The 19,849-nt window shown below is 40.9% G+C and overlaps 1 protein-coding gene across 3 annotated transcripts in view; it reads left to right on the plus strand.

Moving 5' to 3' along the window:
• The first annotated feature begins 544 nt into the window (after positions 1–544).
• Positions 545–19,849, plus strand: part of lyn (LYN proto-oncogene, Src family tyrosine kinase) — a 108,879-nt gene continuing 89,574 nt past the window's right edge. For 2 of the 3 annotated variants that reach the window (XM_033019743.1, XM_033019745.1), the window contains exon 1: positions 545–763. The gene's annotated coding sequence lies outside the window, so the exon portion shown is untranslated. Of the gene's footprint in view, positions 768–19,849 lie in introns of all 3 variants that reach the window. The other variant, XM_033019744.1, reaches the window with a different exon arrangement.

The raw sequence follows: 19,849 nt of genomic DNA on the forward strand, positions 1-19,849 counted from the left end.
CCTTCATGCTTGAGTAATTTCCGAATTACAAGGTTGCTTTATGTCCTTTCTAGTTCATGACTCAATTCTACAAAGGCCCAGGAGTCATTCATGACTCAATTCTACAAAGGCCCAGGAGTCATTTCTATCTTAGTGTCTTGACATCACATGATAATGCGTTTATCGCCTTTCTTTCCGAGTACAATTTGGCATCAGAATCATGTGTGTTTCTTTTAATAATTGCTCTTTTGAGTCTTAAAATAATTGGAAGTTAAGCAAAAAGTTATTACAATGGGAAATGTTGTGGCAAACAATAATATTTCTGACAAATATTTTAAGTAAAACTTTGAACAGAATTCTCCTACCCTTATTTACTGTTTCACTGGTTTCTTAGCCAAGTAACTGGATTGAAGACCTCTTGTTTCTCAGCCTGTCAAGGTTTGTGTCATAGTAGAGAGAAGGGTGGGAAGTTTACTGTAGGCTCATGCAAATTGTGGGCCAGCCCGAGTTGGGGAGGTTATTTGATTTATGTAAACACCAGGAAGTAGTGTTCAGGAAAAAAAAGCACCAGTTAGTTCCTCAATTTTAACCGTGCCACGAAGTGCTTTAAGCAGCTGTTACTTTTATCTGAAGTAGTTTCTTTTCAATGTCACACTAATTTTGGTGTGTGTTTTTTAAATAATAGGAAGTCTACATGAAGAAATTTTCTCTTGTATTCATTGAAAATTAACACAGTACGGCTCCAAGACCAATTCTCTCTGGTTCCCATCTGTACACCAGGGAAGTAAGTGAATTTTAGTCTTTGAACGGTTTCTGTATGATTTCTGTATGCAAGCAAGGATTGAACTTTGTCTCTTGTGTAAAATGTTCAGCACTTTAATGTTAAAGGATTAACAAAAGCGTTAAAATAATGCACAGTGCAATTTATTATGGATACTTAAATTACTATATTACGAGAGGAAGTAATTTTTAAAAAAACGTTTATCTTTGGAAGTCTGAAGCACAGAAATCGTTAAAGTGCTACTTCTGGTAGTGACTAAATGTTGAAAGAATTTATTTTAAACCACATGGGTTTTACTCTAAAAGGGGGATACTGTAAACATTGGGTGTCCTGCAGATCTGACTTTTTAAGGACAAAAAGACAAAGCTAGAAGCTTGCAAGGAAATTGCAAACTTCTACTTTAAAAAACAAATGATGTCAGAACTATAAATACAACCATATCTTCTGCTTAAGAATGATGATTGGAATTTGATCTTTGCTTTAATAGAGGTTAAAGTAAAGATCAAATTCCAATCATCATTCTTAAGCAGAAGTTGGTAAATTTGTAGAGCAGATTGGTAAGTTTTATGATGTTAAAGACAAAGGGAGCAAGCTACTGTTCTGGACAATTAATGTTGAAATGCATATCTTCCAACTTTCAAATATTTCAGTTATGTTGCAAACCTAATGCCGATGAGATGATTAAAATATAATAGCTTCAAAATCTGGTATTAAAGTGAATATAGTACAGCATCTATTTTTCCTTTACTTGGCTGATATTTTATAACACTGAACCATTTTGTGAAGGCAAGTATCAAAATGACAGTCAAATAACATTGGTGCATAGTTTCTAGCTGAGAGAAGAAAGACTAACCAGGGCAACTTTTTCAATCAGAGGGTGGTGGGTATATGGAACAAGCTGCCAGAGGACTTAATTGAGGCAGGAACAATAAGAATATTTAGAATATTTAAAAGATGTTTGGACAGGAAAATGGATAGGAAAAGTTCAGATAGATTTGGACAAATGCAGGTAGGTGGGACTAGTCTAGATGGGGCATCTTGGTCGGCATGGATGAGTGGGGTTGAAGGGCCTGCTTCCGAGCCGTATGACAGACCATTTTTCATTAAATGGTTTTATCCCCTTGAAAGACTGTATGTCACACAGTATCTTTGGATGGTTAGGATGCAGAGGACTTTTTGTTTGTCCAGCTAGTTTCCGTGCTATTGTTTTGATAGAGGGAAAGCTTCCTGGGTTAATCTTTCCGAATATGTTTGAGAATGTCAAATGAACATTTGGGAGAGTCACTGTCAGTTAAATCTGGATTTCAAATATATTAAACGGCAGGTGTAACAAAATGTGAAAGGATGCCTTTAACAGTTGAGAGTACTTCATGGTAAGGGGATTGAAAAAAAGTAAAATGGAAGTTGAATCACTCAGAATTACATGTTACATGTGCTGAAGTCTTATAGCAATGTCCACTGCATTCTTATTAATGTAGCTAATTTGCACCATGAATCATTGGAATATTTGAGGACAATTATTTTAGAAGTAAAAGTGCACAAGAAAAATGATTTGGTATTTTTACAGATGTTCTGTTTTCTGCTTAACTATCATCTGGTAATTAAACCCTACAACAAATCGTATTGGCAGCCATGGATCTATTTAGGTTATAACACCTACCCCAATGCCTCTCATAATACAGATAAATGGGTTTTAACATAAGTAAGTAGAATTGTAAATATGATTTAATAAATTTTAGAAGGATTTTTAAATGAGATAGGTATGATATTTTAAGGAAACTAAATGTGATGTTTGCTCTACTGTTAAATTATCAACACCTCATCCCACTTACAATTTCATCCACTGGAAATCAGACAGAAAAACTGAAAATGCAAGTCAGTTGGAGGGGCAACAGTAAAAATGCTACTAACTAGTGTTCATGTCACTCGATCCGTTAAGCAGTATACAACTGAAATGTTCAGCCACTTGGAATTCTTATGCTTGTATTTTTCCTGTATTGGTTTGATTCACCGGGTGCATCCTGTACTCTCAGTTTACGGATTATAGACACAAAATGCTGGAGCAACGTAGTGGGACAGGCAGCATCTCTGGAGGAAAAGGATGGGTGATGTTTTATAAAACAGAGAAAATAGGTGCAGGAGGAGGACATTTGGCCCTTCGAGCCTGCACCGCCATTCATTGTGATCATGACTGATCATCCACAATCAGTAACCCGTGCCTGCCTTCTCCCCATATCCCTAGAGCTCTATCTAACTCTCTTTAAAATTCATCCAGTGGCTGAGAATTCCACAAATTCACAACTCTCTGGGTGAAGAAGTTTTTTTCTCATCTCAGTTTTAAATGGCCTCCTCTTTATTCTTAGACTGTGGCCCCTGATTCTAGACTCCCCCATCATTGGGAACATTTTCCTGCATCTAGCTTGTGCAGTCCTTTTATAATTTTATACGTTTCTATAAGATCCCCTCTCACCCTTCTAAATGCCAGTGAATACAAGCCCAGTCTTTCCAATCTTTCCTCGTATGACAGTCCCGCCATCCTAGGGAATAACCTCGTAAACCAATGCTGCACTACCTCAATAGCAAGGATGTCCTTCCTCAAATTAGGAGAAACTGCACACAATACTCCAGATGTGGTCTCACCATGGCTCTGTACATGGGACATGTACATGGCCCTCTTTACTCCTATACTCAAATCCTTTCGTTATGAAGGCCAACATGCCATTAGCTTTCTTCACTGCCTGCTGTACCTGCATGTTTACTTTCAGTGACTGGTGTACAAGGACACTCAGGTCTTGTTGCACTTCCCTTTTTCTTAATCTGACACCATTTAGACCACTTCACCACCAACTTCCATCCGGCACTCCAATACACCTGGACCATTTCCGACACTTCCCTACCATTCCTTGACCTCACCATCTCCATCGCAGGGGACAGACTTCTGACCGACATACACTACAAACCAACTGACTCACATGGCTATCTGGACTACACGTCTTCCCACCCTGCCCCCTGTAAAGACTCCATCCCCTACTCCCAATTCCTCCGCCTACGCCGCATCTGTTCCCAGGATGAGACGTTCCACACCAGGGCATCGGAAATGGCCTCGTTCTTCAGGGAACAGGGATTCCCCTCCGCCACCATAGATGAGGCTCGCACCAGGGTCTCATCCATACCCCGCAACACTGCTCTCTCTCCCCATCCCCGCACTCGCAACAAGGGCAGAGTCCCCCTAGTCCTCACCTTTCACCCCACCAGCCGGCAAATACAACAAATAATCCTCCGCCATTTCCGCCACCTCCAATGTGACCCCACCACTCGCCACATCTTCCCATCTCCCCCTATGTCTGCCTTCTGCAAAGACCGCTCCCTCCGCAACTCCCTTGTCAATTCTTCCCTTCCCTCCCGTACTACCCCCTCCCCAGGCACTTTCCGTTGCAACCGCAAGAAATGCAACACCTGTCCCTTCACCTCCCCCCTCGACTCCATTCAAGGACCCAAGCAGTCGTTCCAGGTGCGACAAAGGTTCACCTGTATCTCCTCCAACCTCATCTACTGCATCCGCTGCTCTAGATGTCAGCTGATTTACATCGGGGAGACTAAGCGGAGGTTGGGCGAACGTTTCGCCGAACACCTCCGCTCAGTCCGCAATAACCTACCTGAACTCCCGGTGGCTCAGCACTTTAACTCCCCCTCCCATTCCCAATCCGACCTCTCTGTCCTGGGTCTCCTCCATTGCCAGAGTGAGCAACACCGGAAATGGGAGGAACAGCACCTCATATTCCGCCTGGGGACCTTGCGTCCGGATGGCATGAACGTTGAATTCTCCCAATTTTGCTAGCCCTTGCTGTCTCCTCCCCTTCCTTAACCCTCGAGTTGTTTCCTCCCATCCCCCCGCCCTCGGGCTCCTCCTCCTCCCTTTTTCCTTCCTTCTCCCCCCTCCCCCCATCAGTCTGAAGAAGGGTTTCGGCCCGAAACGTCGCCTATTTCCTTCGCTCCATAGATGCTGCTGCACCCGCTGAGTTTCTCCAGCATTTTTGTGTACCTTTGATCTTCCAGCATCTGCAGTTCCTTCTTGAACCATTTAGATAATAATCTGCCTCCTTGTTCTTGCAGCCAAATTGGATAACCTCACATTTATCTACATTATACTGCATCTGCCCACTCACTCAACCTGTCCAAGTCACCCTGCAGTCTCCTCGCATCCTCTTCGCAGTTCACAATGCCCCCTAGCTTTGTGCCATCTTCAAATTTGCTAGTGTTACTTTTAATTCCATCATTTAAATCATTAATATATATTGTAAATAGTTGCGGCCCCAGCACCGAGCCTTGTGCCACTCGACTCGCCACTGCCTGCAATTCTGACAGGGACCTGTTTATTCGTACTCTTTGTTTCCTGCCTGCCAACCAATTCTCTATCCATGGCAATACCCTACCACCAATACCTGTGCTCTAATTTTGCCCACTAATCTCCTGTGTGGGAACTTATCAAAGGCTTTCTGAAAGTCCAGATACACTACATCCACTGGCTCTCGTTCATCCATTTTCCTAGTTACATCCTCAAAAAATTCTAGAAACTTAGTCAAGCAGGATATCACCTTCATAAATCCATGTTGACTTGGACCAATCTTTTTACTGCTATCCAAATGCGCTGTTATTACTTCTTTAATAATTGACTAGCATCTTCCCCGCCACCGATGTTGGGCTAGCTGGTCTATAATTCCCCATTTTCTCCCTCGCTTCTTTCTTGAAAAGTGGGATAACATTATCTACTCTCCATTCCACAGGAACTGATCCTGAATCTATAGAACATAGGAGAATGATCACCAATGCGTCATTTCTAGAGCCACCTGCTTGAGTAGACTCATCAAGCCCTGGGTCTGGGCCATCAGCCTTCAGTCCCATCAGTCTACCCAATACTATTTCTCATCTAATGCAAATTTATTTCAGTTCCTCTGTCCTCTAGTACATCTGGGAGATTGTTTGTGTCTTTCTTAGTGAAGACAGAACCAAAGTACCTGTTATCTCTTCTGCCATTTCCTAGTTCCCCATAATAATTTCACCTGTTTCTGCCATCAAGGAACCCACATTTGTCTTTACTAATCTTTTTCTCTTAACATACCTAAAGAAACTTTTACTATCCTTCTTTATATTCTTGTCCAGCTTCCCTTCGTACTTCATCTTTTCATCCCGTATTGCCCTTTTTGTTACCTTCTGTTGTCCTTTGAAAGTTTCCTAATCCTCTGGCTTCCAGCTACTCTTTGCTGTGTTATACACCTTTTCTTTAAGTTTTATTCCACCCCTTACTTCCCACGGTTGCCTCTTATTCCCCTTAGAATCTTTCTTCCTCTTTGGAATGAAATTATCGTGCATCTTCTGGATTTTGCCCAGAATTTCCTGCCATTGCTGTTCCATCATCATTCCTGCTAGGATCCTTTTCCAATCGACCTTGGCCAGCTCCTCTCTCATGCCTTCATAGTCCCCTTTATTCAACTGCAACAGTGACATATCTGATTTACCCTTCTTCCTTTCAAATTGCAGATTAAAACATATCATATTATGGTCACGACCTCCTTGCAGTTCCTTTTCCTTGAGTTCCCTTATTAAATCTGGTTCATCAGACAACACTAAATCCAGAATTGCCTTATCGCTGGTAGGCTCCAGTACAAGCTGCTCTAAGAATTCATCTTGGAGGCACTCTACAAACTCCCTTTCTTGGGGTCCAGAACCAACCTGATTTTCCCAGTCTACCTGCATTTTGGTCAGAACTTCAGACTGGCTGATGTTTTAGCTCGGGAGCTAAAACATCAGCCATCCTTTTTCTCCAGAGATGCTGCCTGGCCGCTGAGTTACTCCAGCACTTTGTGTCTATCTTTAGTATAAACCATCGTCTGCAGTTGCCTGCTTCTACATTCCGCCTACGGATTGTCGGTTCAGTTGAATGACTGAAGAATTATTGCTTTGCTGAAATACTTTACTTTAGAAGGGGTATTAAAACAAAGGCTTGTCCACCTTTATCAGTTGGACATAATTTTTCTATGTCACCCTCTTAAAAAGGTGTTTTTTTCTGAACAGCAGCCAGTTTAAAATATTGCCTGGCCACTCGTGTTGTTGCCATTTCAGAGGCCTCTGTGGTGCACATATTCACTATTCCAACTGCTTGCACAATAATACATATTGAAATGCTGATAAGCACAGCCACAAACCTTTGTTCCTGTACCAGCTGCTCAGCGAAGCTATCCAATTAATCCCCAGACTGTTCTTTAGCTATGACGTGTAAATTCTTCCCTTCAATTATTTAGCCAACTTCCTTTTGAAAGTTTATACTATGATTTAAAGGAAATGATTTTTTTTATGTTTGCCTTGTTTTTGTCTTCTTGATGATCTGGAATGTGTGGCGTCTGTTTGTTGATCTGTCTGTCAATCGAAATAGCTTTGCTTTACATCATTCATAATTCTGAATAACTCCTTCAAATCTTAACCTTCATTAAAAGTAATAAAACAGCAAAAATCTGGAAAAAAAAATGCTGGAAATACTCAGCAGTTCCTGCAATATCAGTAGAAAGAAAAAAAATGGTTGAAGTGTCTAGTCCAGACCCTTCCGTTGTGACTGAGGTGGCTCAACCTAAAATGTTAATCTGCATATGTTGTCAAACCTGCTGAAAGCTTTGTTTTTACGCCACTTAAGCTTCTCTTCTCTGAGGAGGGTAATTCCAGTCTAGTCATAAAGTTATGGTGTGGAAAGCCTGCTTTTTCCCCATATTCCCTCTAATGCTGTCCTATCCATGTACCTGTCTAAATGTTTCTTAAACGTTGTGATGGTACCTGCCTCAACTACTTCCTCTGGCAGCTTGTTCCATACATCCCCCACCCTTTGTATTAAAAAAAAGTTACCCCTCAGTCTACTAAGTCTTTCCCCCCTTACCTTATACCTATGTCCTCTGGTTCCCGATTTCCCCTACTCTGGGCAAGAGACTCTGTGCGTAGATGTACCAGATCTGTACCTCTCATGATTTTTTACTCGTTCATAAGATCTCCCCTCATCCCCCTGTGCTCCAAGAACTGTATGTCTCCTCACAGACTCCACTTCTGCAGCTTCTCTTTAAATTTGCCCACAAGTTAAAACATTATTCCAGCTGCTTTTTTTATTAGTAAAGGAGTCAATGGTTAAGGGGAGAAGGTAGGAGAATGGGGTTGAGAGGAAAAGATAGATCAAGTTCAAGTTACATTTATTGTCACATGCACCAATTGGTACAGTGAGATTTGAGTTACCATAGAGCCATACGAATAAAAAGATCGCAATACATGATAGGATTTAACATAAACATCCACACACAGCGGAATCAACGTTTCCCACTGTGAAGGAAGGCAATAAAGTTCAGTCATCTTCCTCTTGTTCAGCCATGATTGAATGGTGGAGTAGACTTGTCTTATGAACTTATGAACATATTACAAGTGTTTTATAATTGTTTTCATTTACTTCCTTGCATTTGTCGTCTGGTGTAGAAATTGTCCTATATCTCAAAATGTGCTGAAGTCCAAAAGAATAGATATTGATGGGAAGTACACACAAAATCTTTGTCTTCTGTAGATCTCCCAATGTGGAGATGGTAGAAAAATTTAGCGAGTCTGTGATTTGTGGCAAGGTGGAGGTATGCACAGAGTTAAGGTGGTAGCACGAACCAAATTCAGAACATCCTCGAGAGGGAAGGTGAACAGCCGGCAGTAGTTGTGCACATGGGCACAAACAACATCGGGAAAAAGGGACGAATTGACCAGGGAGTTACGGAGGGAGCGGTCTTTGTGGAAAGCAGACATGGGGGGGAGATGGGAAGATGTGGCGAGTGGTGGGGTCACGTTGGAGGTGGCGAAAATGACGGAGGACTATTTGTTGTATGTGACGGCTAGTGGGGTGAAAGGTGAGGACTAGGGGGACTCTGCCCTTGTTATGAGTGGGGGGATGGGGAGAGAGAGCAGTGTTACGGGGTATGGAAGAGACCCTGGTGAGAGCCTCATCCGAAGTAGGGGAGGGGAACCCCCGTTCCCTGAAGAATGAGGACATTTCCGATGTCCTGGTGTGGTCCAGGTGTATTTGAGTGCCGGATGGAAGTTAGTGGTGAAGCGGATGAAGTCAGTCAGTTGTGTGTGGGTGCAGGAGGTAGCACCAAAGCAATCGTCGATGTAGCGGAGGTAGAGATCGGGGATGGGGCCCTGGTACGCCTCGAACAAGGATTGTTTGACATACCCTACAAAGAGGCAGGCATAGCTGGGGCCCCATGTGCATGCCCATACCTACGCCTTGTATTTGGAGGAAATGGGAGGAGTCAAACGAGAAGTTATTAAGGGTAAGGAGTGTATGTTTCAATATGATCATGTCTGATCATCCTAAATCAGTACCCCGTTCCTGCTTTCTCCACATATCCCTTGATTCCGTTTGCCTTAAGAGCTATATCTAACTCTCTCTTTCAATCATTCTACATGATTAACCATTTCCAGGCATAACCTACCATTCCCCTGACTTAGTCTGATGGAGGGTCTCGACTCGATACGTCACCTTTTCATTTTCTCCAGAGATGCTGCCTGATCCACTGAGTTATTCCAGCTTTTTGTGTCTATAACCTATTATCACTTTTTTTACTATTACATTTGCAGCATTCTCCTTAATAAATTATAACAGAGTACCATAAAAAAAGTATATTCTTTATTGCAGAGGTCTTTTGGAACTTGATATTAAGAGCTGCACAGTTGCAGGCTACTTATATTTCTCTCTGTCCTTTTCCTAGCAGTTAAAACCACTTGAGTTTGTTCTGCATGACCCTTGGAAAATACTCAATGTTCTTGTAAGGCCTAATAAATTGATTAGCCCTCAAGTCAGTTTCTCTATCTTCTGGATCAAGGGATCTGCTTGACCAGCAATGCCCAGGTCTGCATTTTGAAGGCAAGGAAATTCACTTTTATTTTATTTCCAATTATTTCTTAAAACAATTTTACTCCCATTTACGTTATTTATCCAGGACCGTAGTAAAAATGAATTATACAGATATTTTCCCACCTCATCGCCGGTTACCGACTGAGTTTGCCAAACTATGTTGCTTTGTGGTAAAGTTGCACGTGACGGTGTTCCGTAGCATTAAAAAGGAAATGGCACTAATTCTTCTCTCAATGCCTTCTGAGGGCAAGAATCCCACAAGAGGTGGAAACTGTCTATGTAGCTAATTGTTCCTGTTTCAGTATTACTAAGAAATAGCTATTATTTGGAAAAGCTTTAGACCTCTGTGGATATCATTTTCAACAGGAATAATTTGAGAAAATTAGTTTCAGACACAAGAAATTGCAGATGCTGGAGTCTTGCAAAGAATGCAAAGCACTGGAGTAACTCAGTGGGACATACAGCACCTCTGGTGAGCGTGGACAGTCTGAAGATGGGTCCCGACCCAAAACGTTGCCCATCAACATCCTCTACAGATGATGCCTGGCTCGCTAAGTTACTCCATCACTTTGTATTGTATGAGAAAGGCCTTCATTTTAGGTAGTGAGATGATCTTCTGGTGAGGACATGCTTCAGTTCAGTTCACACTTTCAATTCCCCATTCTAGCTTTATTTATAGTTTCTAGGCAAAGTTCTGTCATTCTCTGGAGGTTAAAATTGATTATATATTTGGTGTTTTGTTTTAACTTGATGAACTAAGATTTCCACTTTGATTTGAATACCCTCAACAGTGGAATCAAAGCATGTGATTCTAATATGAATCATTGCAGTAGATTTATGTTTAAGTAGGTGAATTATATTTAGAGACATTGGGCCTTGCAGCCATTGGGACTCTAGTGTAGTTTTACCACATGTCCTGTGCAAGGAGGCTGTTGCGGCTTTACTATTGTGATTTTGTGATTTTACGAAGACAATTTGTCCCCAAAGAATCTCAAGCAGGTGATTTTCTAGTAATTTTCCTTTTGGGATCTGTAGGAGTGCTGACATGTCACCCACCCTCCCCAACATCTCTAAAGAGTGACTCTCACTTTATGGACAAGGAAGTTTATCAGTCCATCATGGATTAAGAATGCAACTTGCGTATATATCACGTGACCCTCAATACTACTCTCGTGCCTGGGATTCAAAGCAACTCGAGACTCATTTCTGCAGCAGTGCTCCTGAAGTTAAACAGGAGATAATTAATATCTTTAAGTTGAGATAAATTGGGTTTACTTTTCATGTTTGTGTGTGCTGGATATAAATGCAAACATCCCAGATGGAGGAACAGCAAGGACTTTGGGGTTTTCACACCCCCTGCATCCTTGCTCTCATCCATTATGACACCCAGTGGGGGGGTCATTGCCTCTGCCAGTAGCCACAAATTGCAACCCTGACAACAGGGAATAAATATATGTGGGAATTGGGTGAGTGGTGTGGAGGGAGTCCAGTGGTAATGGTGACTTGTGCAGGAAGGAATTGCAGATGCTGGTTTACACCGAAGATGGGCACAAAATACTGGAGTAACTCAGAGGGACAGGCAGCATCTCTGGACTTGGTCGAAATAGCCTCCTTCTATGCCCTATGGAAATACAGAAAAATTCAGTGCAAAATTAGTAAACGATTTCCTAATTTCCCTGACTCTCCAGGAGAGTCACGTACTCTCCTGTGCAGGAAGGAACTGCAGATGCTGGTTTAAATCTTAGATAAATACAAAATGCTGGAGTAACTCAGCGGTACAGGCAGCATCTCTGGAGAGAACGAATGGGTAATGTTTCGGGGTGAGACCTTTAGTCCGAAGAAGGGTCTTGACCCTAAACTTCACCCATTCCTTCTCTCCAGAGATGCAGCTTGTCCCGCTGAGTTACTCCCTGTATTTTGTCTATCAAGAACTCTCCTGTTCCACAAGACAACTTAAACATAATTGAAATCTACTGGTCCTCTACTGAATTCCTCCCTTTGAAGTCTTGAGTCAATATCATAGACTTATTGGCATGTCCCACCTAGGCGACTTTTTAGGCGACTGCAAGAGACTATGCAGTCCCCACATGGTCGCCACATGTTCGCGGGTGGTTGGCGGCCATGTGGCGACTGCAGAGTCGCCTTCATGGTTGTAAGGAGTTCCTGCATTCTGGGAACTAGTCGCGGCCTCATTATGGTCGCCGCAAATTTTTCAACATATTGAAAAATTAGTGGCGACTAAAATGAAGCCGCCATGGAGAGTAGTGAGAATTCTCGTGCCCTAGGTGGGTTGCCAGGAGGTCGAAGGTTCTCGTAGGTTCTTTTTTATTTATTTATTTATTTATTAGAAGTAGACATATTATAAAATGTAGTTACATATTATAGTAAAAAAACTTTTCATATACATCAGTCATACATTATTAAAATTTTCCATTATCAATTACTTCTGCTTCTAGTGTTTTTATTTTTTATAGAAAGAGGGAAAAAGAGAGGGTAGAAAGTTACAAATAAAAAGGAAAGCAAAATAAAACACAACAGAAAAACAAGGGAGGTGGAATGGGTTACCTGTAATACATCAATGGAGATAGGTTCGTAGGTTATAAAGTATAGCTTTTCATCTATTCCCGAGTTCAAGTTTCAGTTGGGGGGTTCTCGTAGGTTCTTGTAGGTTGTAGCCAGTGCTGACCCGAATTTCATTGGCTCAATGGGGAGAAAAAAAACGTCAGCAGTAGTTTTCAGAACCAAGGATAACCGATCGGTAATGTTAATGTCTGCCCAGCTTCACAGCCGTGTATCTCTGGCTTCTTAAAAGTTGACACACACACACACACACACCCCCCCCCCCCCCCCCCCCACACACACACACACACACACACGCACGCACGCACGCACGCACGCACGCACACACACACACACACTCACACTCACACTCACACTCACACTCACGCTCACACACACACACACACCCACCCCCCCCCCCCCCCCCCCCCCCCCTCCTCCTCCTCCTCCATCACCAGCCCGTTATGCAGAAGGGAGACAGGGCAAGCAGGGGAGCGCTGTGTGTGTTTTCTCCATTCTGACAGTCGCCTGTAAAATCGCCTAAGTGGGACAGGCCCATAAGAATCCAACTTGCATCTTTATCAGACACTACATGTAATCCACATTTAAATTAGAGTCAAGAGTGTTTTATTGTCATATGTCCCAGATAGAACAATGAAATTCCTACCTGCATAGATAACTTTGTACAAGAGACCCCCAAGTTAAGGGTGGTTTTACCTAAGGGTGGACAACATCGCAGTTTTCCATAAAGGGAAGCCATGTCATCTGTGCATGCGCAAGAAACACGTGTTGAAAAAAAAACGTGTATTTAATCATTTTGTGCACGAATTTCATGACAAAGAATTTTATTCCATATCTCAAATTTTTGGGTACTGATTGTGAATTCTGCTGGGCTGAATTTCCGTTATCCGAACAACCACTTTGTGGGGGTCGCTTGTATTGCTCTTTGCAAAAACATCCAAGAATAATCAATACATACTGTAAAGAAATTCTGAACAATGTTGGTCTGAGAGATGTAGAACTTCAATAAATTATTCTTTGCAAACTGGGGTGCCAAAAATAGATTGCAATAAGGTGTTTAGTAGCACTTTTCATTTGTTTGTAAGTTCTAGGAACAGAACTGGCCATTCAGCCCATCAGGTTTACTGCCATTCAATCATGGCTGATCCATCTTTCCCTTCTCAATCCCATTCTCTTTCCTTCTCCCCATAATCTCTGACACCCATGTATAGCCAGTTTAACTTTCTTGACAAGGAAAGAATGGAAGAGGAAATAAGGAATGACAAATCAATAGGAAGCATTGGTTTAGCTCCAATGACACTGTGCAGTGTTTCTCTTGCATTTACATATAGACACTAAACCCATTTATTCATGAGGCTAATAAGCACTATAAGGAGGGTCGACAGAAGTTGTTCTTTCTAACTGAGATAAGGTTCAATGAAAGGCCATCCCTTCCGGTGGGATGTAGGCGATGGGAAATGTGGTCATTAGTTTACAATTATCCAATGTGAACTATGAGCATCTAGTTTCCTTCTCAATTCACAGAGCCCTTTTGCAATTGCCCTAAAATCTTGGCGACCTTTAGGAATTACTGCTCTAATTCATTGATTCAATTCAAAGTAATCAATGTATGAAAAAGCAGAACCTCGAGGGTGGTAATCACTGGATTACTAACGATGCCACGTGCTAGTAATAGGAGGATAGAACAGATGAATGAAGGAGTGTGTAGGAAAGAACTGCAGATGCTGGTTTGAATCGAAGGTAGACACAAAATGGCGGAGTAACTCAGCGGGCCAGGCAGCATCTCTGGAGAGAAGGAATAGGTGACGTTTTGGGCCGAGACTGAAGAAAGGTCTCGACCTAAAAAAACGTCACCTATTCCTTCTCTCCAGTGATGCCTCCTGTCCAGATGAATGATGGAGTTATTGCAGGAGACAGGGATTCAGATTTTTCGACCTTTGGGATCTCTTCTGGGGCAGAGGTGACTTGTACAAGAGGGATGGGTTGCACTTGAACCAGATGGACATCAATATCTTTGCAGGGAGGTTTGCTTTGCTACTCGGAAGAGTTTAAACTAGAGTGGCATAGGGGTTGGAACCGGAACAGCAGGTCAGCAAATTCAAGGGCTGGTGAGAAAGTGATTATGACAAGAAAACCTCAAAGGAAGGACCGGCAGGGAGTTGTTTATGAATATGGGGGTAATGAAGGCCTGGTGTGTTTACTTCAGTGCAATGAGTATTGTGGATAAAGCTGATGAATTTAGAGTAAGCATCAGTGCTTGGAATTATGATGTTGTGGCCATTATGGAAACTTGGTGTAATGGCAGTTTCTATACCTTCTCAAAGTCCAACTTCGATAGCCATTACTTCTCAGGAATGTGATGGAGCTATTGTTTACGCACACCAAAATCTTATGATAGCAAAAACGAATTCTCCAGACGTTGCTTCTTGATTAATTGGTCTTTATTGAAGTATTACATAACAAAGAAATAACTCATAACTTTCCGTTCTCAATGGCTGTTCCATTCATGGCATATAAATCATATAAGAGTATCTTCTTATAAGAGTGTGGTGTCTCGTGAGATTGTGGCAAAAACTGTTAGCCTTTACATCCTTCGAGACAAATTAAAACTCAATTCTACGAGTCTGCGCTCGTCTCCTCCAAAGTAGACACACCCCTCTACGTATCAAATCCCATCTACAAAGTACAGACAGATTAAAAACTAAAAATATTAGACATGGCTATAAAATACTGACAAGCATAATGGCTCCTATGCTTGTTTACAAGAGGGATACAACTAGCAGCTCAATGTGTTAATTGTCGATGTTTCAGACAAGATATTGAGAGGAGTGGGGATAAAAAGAGGTGGAAGACTAGGTCACACAATAGCCAGCGGAAGACTGAGGATCAGATATGTAGACACATTATGGAAGGATGTAACACCACAGGGTAGTGGGAGATTTTCTTCCCCAATATTGGCTAGGTCTTGGGTCAAGAGGATTAGATGGAGCAGAATTTAACGGTATGTGGAGAGTCCAACTCGAGGATGGAACATATTGGACCTTATATATTGGCTCTTCCATTATAACACCAGTCACCTGGCCATGCTCATTTCCAATATAAGATTTCAGTTAGGTTTTTGATAGGATAGGCTGATTCAGTAGATTAAGATGCAAGGTATTCATCTTGTATAGATTCAGAACTGGTTTATTCATAGAAGATGGAGGGTTGTGGTGGAAGGAAGGTATTCTGGCTGGCGATCTGTGACCAGTGGAGTTCCACAGGGATCTCTGTTGGGATCTCTGCAGTTTGTGATATATATAAATGACTTGGATGTAAATACAGATGGGTTAGTGAATAAATTTGCTCATGATACCAAAATTGAAAGAGTTATAGACATGAAGGCTGTTAGGGATACAGTGCAATATTGCTGCAGAAATGGGCAGAGAAATGGCAGATGGAGTTTAATCTGAGCAAGTATGAGAGGTTGAGTGTAAGGGGAGACTATACAGTTAATGACAAGATTGATGTGCAGAGAGATCTTGGGGTCCAATTTCATAACTCACTGAAAGTCGCAGAGCAAGTAGATTGGTTGGTAAAGGAGACATATCATTGATCAGGGCATTGATAGACATAGCAAATACCCAGTGATGTTTGAATGAAATGGACAAGCAAAAAGAATTTTAGTCATGTTGAGGATCCACAAGTTTACTCGGAACATAGACTCAGTCCCTTCCAAGTGAAATGCAAGGTGGACAACAATAGATATTATGCACAGAAGATCCCATTAAAAGAGGCACATACTTGGGGCAGCACAGTGGTGTGCCTCGTAAATCTTCTCTGCACTTTTTTCCAGCTTATAGAAACATAGAAAATAGGTGCAGGAGTAGGCTATTCGGCCCTTCGAGCCTGCACCGCCATTCAATATGATCATGGCTGATCATCCAACTCAGTATCCCGTACCTGCCTTCTCTCCATACCCCTGATCCCTCTAGCCACAAGAGCCACATCTAACTCCCTCTTAAACATAGCCAATGAACTGGCCTCAACTACCTTTTGTGGCAGAGAGTTCCAGAGATTCACCACTCTCTTATGAACCTCATTCCAATAGCAGGATGACCAAAACTGAACACAATTCTCCAAAATGCAGCCTCAACAATGTCTTGTACAAAGGTATTATACCAACCCAACTTCTATACCCTATTTATGGAGGACTGCAAGGAAAAGCCAGAGAACCATAGACCAGTGAGCCTAACATCTGTGGTAGGCAAATTAATGGAAAAGTTCCTAAGGGATAACATATATATTATATATATATTGTATAGATAGGGGGCTGATGAGGGATAGTCGGCATGGTTTTGTAACCAACCAAGCTGGGATGCAAACTGACAATATGCTTTGTATGGTGCATCTACATCTGCAGAAGTTTGTACGAGTCACTGGAGAAATGCTGAAAGTTCTCAGTCTGGTCAGGAAGTAGAGGCATTGGTGCGGGTTCTTGTCTGTCAAATCAATGTGTTTTTTCCACACCAGATCATTGGCAATATTAATGCCAAAGAACTTGAAGCTTGCAACCATTTCTACATCCGCACCATGGATGCTGATTGGGGCATATAAACCACCATGCTTCCTGACGTCAATAACTAGCTCCTTCATCTTGCTGAAATTGAGGGAGAGAATATTGATCCTGTCACCATGTCATCCAAGTTCTCTATCTCCTTTCTGTACTCCATTTTATCATTGTAGTGGGCTGAATCACGAGCAATGGTATCATCTGCAAATTTGTGGAGCCAAATTTGGTTGTAAAGTCATGAGAATAAAGGGAGTATAGTAGGGGACTGAGAACGCATCCTTGCGGGGCACCAGTGTTGAGAATTATTGTGGAGGAAGTGTTGTCACCTATCCTCACTGATTGAGGTCCATCGATCAGAAAGTGGATCCAGTGGAAGGAAGGGAGCTGATTCCTAGTTCTGGAATTTGGAGATGAGTTTGGATGGGCCTAGTACTATAATTATTAATATATTGTATCATCAATCACTATACATTTTTCTGAGTGTTATTGTGGTGGTAGGTCTGTTAAGTTGCAATAAGTAGGAATTTCATTGTTCCATTTCCAGCACATGTGACAACTAAACTCTCCTGATTCTTGATCCAAATCCCTATCCCTTCCATCAGAATAACCCATCTCTTAAATTATGCTGTTCTTTTCTGATCAGCCCTCTGAGCTACATTGATTCACGATTCAATAACAAACAATGTTCATGCTCCCAGTCATGCATAGAAATTATTTTGTGGCATCACAATCTCAGTAGTTCCTCAACAGTCCTCTACTGTTGGACATTTCCACCCTGGGATAAAGATTCTGACTGTCCAGTCTACAAATTTTATATACTTCTAACAATTCTCCCGTCAACCTCCGATGTTCCAGAGAAAACAATCTTGTTTGGGCAGATGGTTTATTTTACCAGAATGAATTCAGATTGAGCTGTCATCACTCAGCCTTCAGTGTGTGAGGAGTATAGGTTTTTTTTATGGATGGTATCCAGTCAACACAAGTTCAGGCAATGCTTTACTGGAACTATTTGGATGCACCAAGATTACATTCTAACCTTAAAGGGCCTGTCCCACTTAGGCGACTTTTTAGGCAAGTGCAGGAGACTCTGCGCTCGTCACATGATCGCCACATCGTTGCGACATGTTCGCTGGTGGTCTCTGGAGAGTCTCCTTCATGGTCGCGAGGAGATCACACATTCTTTTTTTATTTTTTTATTTATTTATTAGAAGTAGACATATTATAAAATGTAGTTACATATTATAGTAAAAAAAAATTTCATATACATCAGTCATACATTATTAAAATTTTCCATTATCAATTACTTCTGCTTCTAGTGTTTTTATTTTTTATAGAAAGAGGGAAAAAGAGAGGGTAAAAAGTTACAAATAAAAAAGAAAGCAAAAAAAAACACAACAGAAAAACAAGGGAGGTGGAATGGGTTACCTATAATACATCAATGGAGATAGGTTCGTAGGTTATAAAGTATAGCTTTTCATCTATTCCTGAGTTCAAGTTTCAGTTGGGTCCTCGTGCTGTGCCAATCTATCCCTTCAGATAGTTAATGAATGGAGCCCAAATTTTATGGAAAAGATCTTGTTTGTCCATTAAGACAAGTCTAATTCTTTCTAAGTATAGGGTCTCCGACATTTCCGTAATCCACATTTTAATTATGGGGGTTGTAGGGCCTTTCCAAAATTTTAATATTAATTTTTTTCCGGTTATTATACTGTAATTGAGGAAATTTCTTTGGTTTGTTGTGAGTGTTAAGCTTTGTTCTGATATTCCAAGTATTATTAATTTTGTGTCTGGGTCCAGTTTTGTATTAATAACTTCTGAAGTTATTTCAAAAATATCAGTCCAGAAATGTTTAAGTTTTATACAGTTTGCAAACGTATGTGTTAAATTAGCCTCTAAATGTAGACATTTATCACAAATAGGAGAGATTTGTGGGAAGATTCTATTTAGTTTTATTTTAGAGAAGTGTAGTCTATGTAAGACCTTGAATTGTATTAAAGTATGTCTGGCATTTAATGAACATTGATGTATTTGTTGTAAACTTTCGTCCCACATATCTTTCGTGATAGGATGACCTATTTCATTTTCCCATTTGTATCTATATGGTTCGGTCGGTGGTACCTCGTTATTTAGTAGGGTGTTATAAATATAAGCTATTAGTTTTTCAGTATTAGGATGCTTGTTCAGACATTCATCAAGAATTTCTGATTCCCTATTCCTGTAGACTTGTGTATTAGATTTAACATAATCTCTAATTTGTAGATATCTGAAGAAATTATTTGAGTGCAGTCCATAATTCTGTTGTAACTCTTGAAATGAAAGAAAAGTACCTTTCCCATAAAGATGTCCTATATTTTTGATTCCATAATTTTTCCATTGTGTGAAACCTTTGTCCATAAAGGATGATTTGAATAAAGGATTATTTACAATGGGAAGGCAGAGTGGTATATTATTCAATGTTAAATCTTTTTTTATTTGTTTCCAAATTCGTATTCCACTATGTATTATGGGGTTTTCTTTATAGGTTTTTTTGTGCAGTTTTGTGGGGGCAAATATGATCGGTCCAATTTCAAAAGGTAGACAGTCTTCCTTTTCCATCATTAGCCAATCTGGTTGTTGATCCATTTCTTCCAGCCAGAAATTCATGTTTTTAATATGGACTGCCCAAAAATAAAATAAGAAATTTGGCAAAGCCAGACCTCCATTTATCTTTGATTTACATAAATGTTTTTTACTTATTCTATGATTCTTATAATCCCAGACAAAACTTGTAACAATGGAATCGACTTTTTTGAAAAAAGTTTTTGGGATATATATCGGAATTAATTGAAGTAGGTACAGCAGTTGCGGTAAAAAAATCATTTTTATAGCATTAATTCTCCCAAGCATAGAAATGGGGAGTGCTTTCCAGTATTGAATATTCTTATGTAGTTTATTCAGTAAGGGTGGGAAATTTAGTTTAAATAAAGAGGTATATGTCTTAGTTACATAGATTCCTAAGTATTTAAATTCATCTTTAACTATTTTAAAAGGG

Source organism: Amblyraja radiata, chromosome 4 (genome assembly GCF_010909765.2).
Source record: "Amblyraja radiata isolate CabotCenter1 chromosome 4, sAmbRad1.1.pri, whole genome shotgun sequence".
In the NCBI taxonomy this organism is placed as follows: Eukaryota; Metazoa; Chordata; class Chondrichthyes; order Rajiformes; family Rajidae; genus Amblyraja; species Amblyraja radiata.